General features: G+C 39.0%; 1 pseudogene; it reads left to right on the forward strand.

Annotated features, from left to right (window-relative positions):
- The first annotated feature begins 2,937 nt into the window (after positions 1 to 2,937).
- The window catches only part of LOC103512188, a 16,056-nt pseudogene continuing 7,680 nt past the window's right edge, over positions 2,938 to 11,313 (forward strand).

An 11,313-nucleotide genomic window follows, 5' to 3' on the forward strand; every position in this document is an offset into this window, starting at 1 on the left:
AATTTACTGAAGAACAGTCTGAAAACCAAATCAGGATTTCTTCAATTCCCAATTTAAAATTTTCCTATTCCCACAGAAAAGTAATTAGGTACCTATGTTACTATACAAACTTACCAGGGGGGTGATCTTGATCACCTAAAGAGGAGAATTTTGATTTGGGACTAATTTGGTTGTGGGTTTGAGTTGGGAAAGAGGGAATCTTGGTTTCAAGTTACTAAAGATGGGTGATAGTTCTCTTTCATCTGTTAAGGGACATACTACGGAATGGGCATCCTACGGCACAGACCTCAGGACACATTTTAATTTTTATTATTATTTTAATTTTTATGTGCTTGCTTCAATTTATTATTTTATCACACAATTTTTCTTTGACATTTTTTCTCTCTTGCAACTACCCATTTTGTTATGATTTCGTTTTTGTTTTGCTCTGTTCTCCCTGATATTATTTGTTTTTGACCTCTCTGTTTTGTTCTTTTCCTTTGTTGCATGGTTATCGGTTGCTTGTGTGTTACTATAGTTTTAGATTGTATTATTATTGTTCATGTGTGTGGTGTGTTTTATCAATAGCTTGTGATTGATGTATGTCCGGGTATATACATAGCTTTCAAATATCTGATGTTTGTGTAACTATACTTATCAATCAACCCGACCATTTGTATTATTGTGGGAATTTGTGTGTGAAATAATTACAATTAAGTGTCACTTTTGGATTGTTTAACTTTGTACAATACTCGTATCTAATCCAACCAGGGACATTTTTCATGTGAAGTATGTTTGTCTTGTAAGTTTTTTACAGGCAGAAGAGATTATTGAACTTTACAGTTCCGGTACGATACTTAAGTTATTTGGTTCATGATAAAATTTACTGTAGAACAGTCTGAAAACCAAATCAGGATTTCTTCAATTCCCAATTTAAAATTTTCCTATTCCCACAGAAAAGTAAGTGTGAAGTATGTTTGTCTTGTAAGTTTTACAGGCAGAAGAGATTATTGAACTTTACAGTTCCGGTACGATACTTAAGTTATTTGGTTCATAATAAAATTTACTGTAGAACAGTCTGAAAACCAAATCAGGATTTCTTCAATTCCCAATTTAAAATTTTCCTATTCCCACAGAAAAGTAATTAGGTACCCTGTGTATTGCTCTTATTTTAATATATTATCCTAGTGTAATTGTCTAATATGAAACATATAAATATTATAAACCCTCTACTTGTATAAAAAAATACCTTATCTACTAAAACTTCTTAGCTCAACCTACTATTTTTAATTTGTACTGGGAAGTATTTGAACTTATTTTAGACTGAAATTAACAATGAACAAAGATAGTTGTCAATGAATTTACACAAAGGAATCATTGTTCTTTTCATTTTAAAATATTTATTTTTATTTAGATTATTATTGTTTTTTATGAAATTTGAATGTTGGTTTTCAATACCTAATGATTGTGTAGATAGAAGCTAAAATGTAAAAATTCTATTCTAAACAGGAAATGTTGAATCAGTTAAAGAAATTACTGAAGTAACACCTTGTGGCCTGCCTATTACCTGCCTCGGTGGTGTAGTGGTCAAGACGCTCGCCCGGTAATCAGGAGGGCGTGGGTTCAATCCCAGCCGAGTTGTGGAATTTTATCAACATGAATGAGAGTTACACTCTGTAGATTCCAGATAGCAGCTGTTCTTTTCATTATACCTTCGAGTGCAAACATTTCGGGATAGTGTGAATTTAAATTCCTTTACTCTGACAGATAGAAGGTATATCTGTCCCAAATTATTTGCACCCGAACGTATTTTCTACTAGGTATTTTATTTAATTATTTTCTGTTCTTATCAGTTTATTCTCCATGTTATGTCATATATACTCCTGGACAAAATTAGCGCACACCTTGAAAATTTCCAAATATTTTGTTGTTGCCTGCATTTGAAACACTAAACACTAAAGCTTAGGTAGGTGCCAATTCGCAGTCGTAGGTCAACTAAATAATTGAGGCTGACGTGTAGGGGCTAATAAACAGCCCAAAAAGATGGGTTAAGCTTCTACGAAATGAACGAACACTAGAGAATAAACCAGCTGTATTCCATGTACCATGTTTCAATTTTAACTTGTAGGAATGTTCTTCTTTTAGTTTGTTCATTTGTTTGTTTGACAATAGGTAACTCTAAAGCAGTTTATCGAAATTCATAAAGAGATATTCTCCTCAAAAGGTAGAAACATGTCACGCGAGCTCATGGTGAGTCAGAAAAAGATCTAGGTAGGTTGTTCAAAGTTTTCCCATTATACCTATTGCAGGTACCTAATTTCGTTCAGGACAGCCACATTGCTCTCACGTGACGTAAGAGTAGTGTTTCTACCTTACCTACTTTAAGACTTTACTCCCCCCCTACTTCTCCCAGGTAATGATCCTGATCACAGGATCACACAAAGCTTTCGCTCTGTACAAAGCTATAGAAGAAGGAGTCAACCACATGTGGACAGTAAGCGCCTTCCAAATGCATCCCTGTACGATTATGATATGTGATGAGGATGCCACACAGGAACTGAGGGTCAAAACAGTCAAGTATTTCAAGGTAAGGAGCTAAAAAGTACAGGAAATCATTTCCAAAGGAATTAAAGAAGAGATTAATTGAGGCCTTGGTTTTTCCCCTATTTGATTACTGTGATGTAGTTTACTAGCTCTGATCTGATCGAAATAGGTATCTGAACATGTGTGTGGCTGGCATAGTTTGCTAGCTTACTAAAGCAAATTTTTACAGATTTTCTTTTCTTCTTTTTCAGCGCCTTTAAATCCGCATTTCTCAGAACTTCCTCCCCCTCCCACCCACAGCTCCTACTAAAATTCTATTCTAGTATCCCTTCCCTCCACCATCTTCTATCATGAGACTGATAATCCTGGACGATGTTAGTAATGTTGCCGAATGGTCAGCGCGATATGTCCAATTTCTCAGAACTTCCTCCCCCTCCCACCTACAGCTCCTACTAAAATTCTATTCTAATATCCCTTCCCTCCACCATCTTCTATCATGAGACTGATAATCCTGGACGATGTTAGTAATGTTGCCGAATGGTCAGCGCGATATGTCCTCAAGAAAATCACCGACTTCAAGCCAGGCCCGGACAACTATTTCGTACTCGGGTTACCCACAGGTAAATCATAGCAACTAGTGCATCAGTCCAAATGGACTGAGGTCAATCCAAAATCATAGTACAAAATCTGTTTTGAACGGCACGACCACAAAATCTAAACCAAATTCGTACAGGGATACATTTGGAAAGCGCTCGCTGTCCACATATGGTTGACTCCCTCTTGAATCAATCAACGAATCCGCGAAATGGCCTTACAGTCTGAAACAAATCCCCACAGTTCAAATAGAGATACATTTGGAATGTTGGCACCCCTGCTGTGGTGATGAAAAGTTAAAATTTTATCCGTAGTGAAATTTTATTAATAATCAAAGTTAAATCAAATAATTCAACATTCTACAGAGATACATTTGGAAAGCGCTCGCTCTCCACATATGGTTGACTCCCTCTTGAATCAATCAACGAATCCGCGAAATGGCCTTACAGTCTGAAACAAATCCCCACAGTTCAAATAGCATTGAAAACAGCGATGATCACTTCGTTAACCGCAACTTTTGCGCTGATTGACGTATGTAAATATTGTAAACTCAACAATGTTTTCGTGACGTAGGTAGGTGAAGTTAGTAAATTGTTGAGTGCAATTAGGACCATTGATGTTATTATAATGGTATTAATAGCTGTTTATTTTTACAGGTGGAACTCCGCTAGGCATGTACAAGAAGCTCATAGAATATCATCAGCAAGGCAAGATCTCGTTCAAAGAAAATTGACGTCAATTAGGTAATATTGCAAAATATTGAACTCATATTGTAAAATACCTACGTACGAACTTTTTTTTAGTACTTCAATCTAGGTACTTTTAGTTTTCAAATCATTTTTATTGGTCCAATTACGATTAATATAATTATTATATTTATTTTAAGAACCTACCCGCCTATGAATCCAATGAATAGATTTCTTTTCGAATCCAACGAATCCGGATTCGATGGATTCAAGTACTTATCCGGATTCGATGGATTCAAGTACTTATTCGGATTCGATGGATATTCAAGTACTTATTCGGATTCGATGGATTCAAGTACTTATCCGGATTCGATGGATTCAAGTACTTATTCGGATTCGATGGATATTCAAGTACTTATTTGGATTCGATGGATTCAAGTACTTATTCGGATTCGATGGATTCAAGTACTTATTCGGATTCGATGGATTCAAGTACTTATTCGGATTCAATGGATTTGAAACTTTTGAAAGTCGGATTTACTTACAGTATCGATACAACCCACCCCCTCTTCTTGTTCAAGAACGGGTAACCCCACTCGGTGTAAAATGTGAACGAATCTTATTATTTAGTGTTGCCATGGTAACATTATCATCTTATCACTCAGTGGGCACATATTAATATTGACCACTTCGCCATGGGAGCTGAAAGTCGGATTTACTTACAGTATCGATACAACCCACCCCCTCTTCTTGTCCAAGAACGGGTAACCCCTCTCGGTGTAAAATGTGAACGAATTTTATTATTTAGTGTTGCCATGGTAACATTATCATCTTATCACTCAGTGGGCACATATATTAATAAGAGGTAGGCAAGACGTATATGTATGTAGTTGTAGGTACCTATATTCGATGTTCAAGCTATACCTATGTATAACTACATTAACTACCTACTTAGTATCCGAGCAGTAACCTCTACAGTAGCAGAAAGGAAGATCTATAAATTAAACCCGGTTTTGAAGACCTAGACTGTCATTTTCCATTTAAATATAACACTGAAAGAGATGATCACTATCAACCTAACGTACCTTGGAGCGATTCAAGGTACGTCAGGTAAAATGTATTCATGGTACGACACCATATTAATAAGAGGTAGGCTAGACGTATGTATGTAGTTGTAGGTACCTATATTCGATGTTCAAGCTATACCTATGTATAACTACATTAACTACCTACTTAGTATCCGAGCAGTATACAATTCCGCCGATGCCGATGATGAAAGCCAATAATATACAGGGTGGTCGGATATTTTTTTTATATTTAAACCATAGATCCAGAAGGTCAATACAAGACTTTTTTACTCCATGAACATATGCCCTAAATCCCTAAAATGCTTCCTAACCGAGATATCGATCAAAAGCCGTTATCATAAATCCGTGCCTGTGGAGCTTTGGGTATACAGATTTAATTTTTTTTTTTTTTTTTTTTTTTTTGGGCACCTATCTCTTTCCACTGAGAAAATAACTGGAAAAAATGCGACTTGAAAAAATTTACTATGCACCCTCCAAAATTTCACAACAAAATAAAAACGTAAACAATGATTTTAGAGACAGATGATTTCAACTGGATGGCCTTTAATGCAAATGGCATCGACTAGTATCACCCGCTGGGCGCTAGGTAGCACCACAAAATAGTTATTAAAAATGAACCGAGGTTCGTTATGCCCAAGGAACGGCCATTCACCCTATGCTTTTTTAAAAACTTTCATTTTGTACCTAATATATTTCTACAGGTCTCTCTCTCCCCTACCCTCCTCTTTTTTTCAGAATGTGTTCAATATGAGAAAGACATCAAGGAAGCTGGTGGCATACATCTATTTGTAGGAGGTAGGTAATAAGAGAAAGGGAAACCCTAACCAGCCTAGCTAGCTGGCAGTTCTTCAACGGGTTCTCTCTGCTTTTAAAGAATAAGCACATCAAGTCCTCACGATGGTTGACTGCGGTTCAGGACGAGCCTATTAAACATGGCTAGAGACCATCACCCCGATGTATGGCAGATACAAAAAGATACCTTCTCTCTAATCTGCCATCACCATTCGGCGAAAGCTAAAGCCGCTACAACAACAACAACAACAACAACAACAACAACAACAACAAGCAGATACAAAAAGATACCTTCTCTCTAATCTGCCATCACCATTCGGCGAAAGCTAAAGCCGCTACAACAACAACAACACCACCACCAACACCACCACCACCACCACCACCAACACCACCCACCACCAACACCAACAACAACAGAAAGGGAAATGACAAGGCGGGAGACATTCCTTACCAAGGAAATAATTCATAAAGCAACCTTCCTCCGTTCCGTGGTCAAGTGAGTATCACAATAGGCTTGAAGGACCCGGAAGTCCCGGGTATACGATTCCCGACAGAGTTGAAGTTTTTCGGCTCTGTGTTTGGAGTTCAGAGTGCATTCAGCCTTGTGGGGACAATTAATCGGGAAGCTACTTTAATCGAGTACCGACCAGAGGTAGAGTAACAGGAGTAAAAAGAAAATTTACAGAGATTTTAGAATTAACAAGCAGGGTCCGTCCCTCCGGGAATTTTTTAGCTCGTAGTTTATTCGATCGTGGTTAAAGAATACCTATGTACCTGATGACAAGTACTTAAGGGAAGTTTTTTTCAAGGTTTAAAGCATTTTCGCATCCCCGTGTGTAAAAAAAAAATAAGAGATCAAGGTGAAAAGTTAACACAACAAGAAGACACGCAAAATTTTGTCCAAACAAAATAATAAGATATCACAGGTTTTTATTTCTTACAATAAATGATTACTGTATGACACATGTTGTTTTCATAGGAACTTGTGATGGGCGACACACAGTAAAACAAGTAAGAGAGGTAAAATCACAGCCTAACATAACTCAAATGCAAATGTTGTACATAGGAACCAATTGGAGGACTGTAGGAATGCGATCAACGGAAAGGAACAAAGAAAGAAAAAAAAATATACAAGATGGAAGTGGAAGAAGGGAGAGAAGGTGAAGTAAAAGCTGAAGAGGTAGAAAAGAAGAGCCAGAGTAGGTATTGAGGGTTACTAAAACTAGGAAAGAAACAAGATGCTTGAAAGTACAACAAAAAATCCCCCAAAAAACAGTTTTTTTTTTTTTGTTTTTTGGCTTTATGGTTTTCTGGACAAAATTTGCACCACCATTTTCGTGTTCCTGGTAAAAAGACCTTTAATTTGATATATAGGTCGACCAGGTTTGGATAAGTCCTTCTATGGGGACAGACAGACCGACAGAGTGACAGACACCGAAGCGAATACAATAGTCCGTCCCTTATACCTTTTTATTATTATTACTATTGTAATAATAAAGGAAGGACGGACTAATAAAGGAAGCTCTTATTCATGTATGCTTTGATATCCACAAAGAAATATCAAGGTTTTCATCAGCTTCACTACAAAAAAAAAAGTCTCTCCTCCTCTTTTCTATTGTCCGAGTCTCTCGGGAATCGAACCTGAGACCACTATAAAAACTCCTCTTCTCTATTCCCCCCAGGTATAGGTCCTGATGGTCACATAGCATTCAACGAGCCAGGATCTTCCCTAGCCTCCAGAACTCGACTTAAGACTCTAGCCCAGGAAACTCTAGAGGCCAATGCGAGGTTCTTTGACAATGACATTAAGAAAGTACCGAAGGAGGCGCTAACTGTTGGGGTCGGAACTGTCATGGACGCTCAGGAGGTGAGGATATGTTACGGGTCCTACCTATAGGTACCTTCCCTGGGTATCCACATTACCTACCCACCTCAGTTTAGCAAATAGGTAAGTACTAAGGAATTTTTTCAAACAAGTAGGTACTGAAGTGGAAGAGAACGCTTTTTGGTAGGTGCCAATTTGCAGTCGTAGGTCAACTAAACAAGTGACCAAATTGAGGCTTAGGTGTAGGCGCTAAACAGCCCAAAAAGATGGGTTAAGCTTCTGGGAAATGAACGAACACTAGAGAATAATTCCATGTTTCAATTTTAACTTGTAGGAATGTTCTTCTTTTAGTTTGTTCATTTGTTTGTTTGACAATAGGTAACTCTCAAACAGTTTATCGAAATTCATAAAGAAATATTCTCCTCAAAAGGTAGAAACATGTCACGCGAGCTCATGGTGAGTCAGAAAAAGATCTAGATAGTTCAAAGTTTCCCATCATACCTATTGCAGGTACCTAATTTCGTTCAGGACAGCCACATTGCTCTCACGTCACGTGATCTCACGTGACGTAAGAGTAGTGTTTCTACCCAACATTAAGACTTTACTTCCCCCCACTTCTCCCAGGTAATGATCCTGATCACAGGATCACACAAAGCTTTCGCCCTGTACAAAGCTGTAGAAGAAGGAGTCAACCACATGTGGACAGTAAGCGCCTTCCAAATGCATCCCTGCACGATTATGATATGTGATGAGGATGCCACACAGGAACTGAGGGTCAAAACAGTCAAGTATTTCAAGGTAAGGAGCTAAAAAGAGGAAAAAAAGGGGCTTGACAGAGGATAGAGGGAACTGTAATTCCTGAGGTCTTATCTTTCTGAAACCGAAGAGAGAAGGAGGAGGACAGGATAGGAGGAAACCAACCGAGAACGAACCTTATCGGTTGATAAGGACAAAGTTTAGCCCGGACGGGAATCGAACCCGCGATCTAGCGCTTCCAAGGCAGGCGCGCTACTTTCCTAGGTAACTAGGCTAGTAATATTGATTAAGGTTCATAATAAATGTACCTACTAATGTATAATTATACATTTTCTATTGAATCCTATTTTCAGGCTCTCAGCTCAGTACATCAGAAAATGATCGAAGACTGACACCTGAACATCGACTGATCTGGATGTGACGTTTTCAGCTCATCTATCTTGGAAATCCTTCTTTCACTTTTGAAAATCGACGTGTCCAAACATAGTCGACCGGCCGTCTGAACCCGCGGCCTAATAGCGCTTACAAAGCAGACGCGCTACCAACTAGGCTGACCTCTTTGTTTCGTAGAATTCCTAGCTTTTGAAATGAACGATGTCAATACCAAGATTTAACTCGGCGACTTTGTGGTAGTCTCTATCTCTTTTTTATTCGACAAAATTTTCGATGGTCAGTTTTTGAGATATGGACCAGGAATCGAGCTGAACACGATCAGGGGCGTGGGTTGAATCTCGGCCGAGGCATGGACTTTCATCAATTCATCACCATTTATTTGAGGATTTAACCACATATCATTTATTATCTCATGGAGCTTTACGCTCTAAGGGTTAGCGGCGCGGCTTCAACCTCGCCTAGTGGTTATCTACCACTCAAGTGTCTCAAGTTACAGAAACTAGGTAGGTACAGCGTTTGAGTAAACTGCGAAAAATATCCCCCTAGTTCTAACGTGTTAAATGTTAATGAATAGAAAAAGTAAATGACAAGTAATATGCTAATCACAGAATCGTACAATTAAGGGAGTTTTAGTGGATAATATAAACCAAACGAAATAATTTATCAGCGGAACAAGTAAATCATGAGCTACAAATATAAAATGGTCGGAACAGTAAGCGAAATGTAGGTATTGAAATAAAATCAGTAGCAATCCTACTGGTCAGTCGTAAATCACGCTGATTGGTTGATTTAGTTAATTTAAAAAGGTAAAAATCTCAAATTCTTTTTGGTAAAGCGGAGCTTTTTCACAACTTTTGTGGATATCACTATCACAACATTACTAAGTGCCTCCTTTGCAATCAATTTCCATATTTCAATAATCTTTTTACACTGGTAATGTCGCCACTGGTCGCTACTATAATCAAGTACATAGCTACTCAATTGTCCTCACGAGGCTGAGTGCATCCCGAACTCCAAGCACAGAGCCGAAAAAAACCTCGGCCCCGCCGGGAATCGAACCCGGACCTCCTGCGTGCAAGCCTAGTGTGATACCCACTCGACCACGGAGGTTGCTAGGAAAAGGTTCTATTAGCTCCTTGCTTTCAAAGTTTGATATGTAGGTACCTATATCTATTTAGAGTCTAAGGCAGGGTTGTCCAACCTTAGGGCACCCGAGGGCCGCAAGAGACCAAGGTAGAGAGTTGGCGGGCCGCAAAAACTCAACTCACGGGGGGGTGGCCTGGTGTAATGTAATCTTATATTATAAGAACGAGATCCATTCACTCATTCACATTTCATAGTTCACACACTGATCGCTCTATCTCTAGAACCACAACACCTAGAAAGCTGAAATTTGGTAGGAATATTCCTTTTATGGTCTAGGTGTGCAATAAGAAAGGATTTTGCGAAAATCTAAACCGATCCTGAGATATGATCAATTTTTGATCGCTAAAATCACCATAAATACACAGAGTGCAGCTGCAGAGACTGCGGGAGAGAAAACTTTTCCTCACTCGCCTAATATTTGAGTTTCGTTTATGTTTTTAGTTTGACAATTCCTTTGATTAAAGAACTTTAACAATAAGGTCTTTTTTTTTTCTTTTAAAGAGGTTTCACAGAGGGAACTGTAACTGCTATGGTCTTATCGTCCCGAAATCGAAGAGAGAAGGAAGACAGGATAGGAGAAAACCAGCCGTTCCGAGAACGAACATTATCCCATCAGGATATAATCCGCCCCGGGCGGGAATTGAACCCGCGGCCTAGCGCTTACAAGGCAGACGCACTACCAACTAAGCTAACTAGTCTGGCAATAAGGTCTTCAGTAACGGGGGTTTTACCCTATATTCTGCGACAACCTACTGCTCACATTAACCCATCCGATCCGATTATCTGACCCATCCGATTATCTACCACACGCAGCATCGCTTAACTTCAGTGATCCATTGGAAACTGATAGCATGTTGAAATGCACCAGTGTCCATAGGACCTCAAAATATTATACCGCCACACTTTTGGGGCTCTAATAGGTACGGCCGTACGGCTCTTTCTTTGAGTTTCACCGTTTGCTGAACCACTAACCACCACAGTGGAAAGTATAAAAGGCGATATCTCGTTATACGAGTAGGTAACTCAGAACTCCAGGCTTAATCCAGGAATCTCTTGCGACCTTTCTGTCAGTTTCATTTGTAAGTTTGTAACCATGTAACCTACGTAGATACCTAGATGATGAGACTATCTTGTCCCGGAGTGACAGTCCAGCTGACTTGACAATGGGACTTAATTTTGACATTAGTATCAACAACAATGTGAACATTCGACAGGCAGAATGTCAATTTGAAATTCAAACCTAAATCCAGCTCGATTTTCATTATTTATCAGTAAATACTTTTAAAGTGAAATGAAATGGTTCGTTATTCTACATCAGGGTTGTCCAACCATAGGGCACCCGAGGGCCGCAAGAGACCAAGGTAGAGAGTTGGCGGGCCGCAAAAACTCAACTCACGGGGGGGGGGGGTGGTCGCTACTATAATCAAGTACATAGCTACTCAATTGTCCTCACGAGGCTGAGTGCATCCCGAACTCCAAGCACAGAGCCGAAAAAAACCTCGGCCCCGCC

This window comes from Diaphorina citri, unplaced genomic scaffold, assembly GCF_000475195.1.
Source record: "Diaphorina citri unplaced genomic scaffold, Diaci psyllid genome assembly version 1.1 scaffold807, whole genome shotgun sequence".
Taxonomy (NCBI): Eukaryota; Metazoa; Arthropoda; class Insecta; order Hemiptera; family Psyllidae; genus Diaphorina; species Diaphorina citri.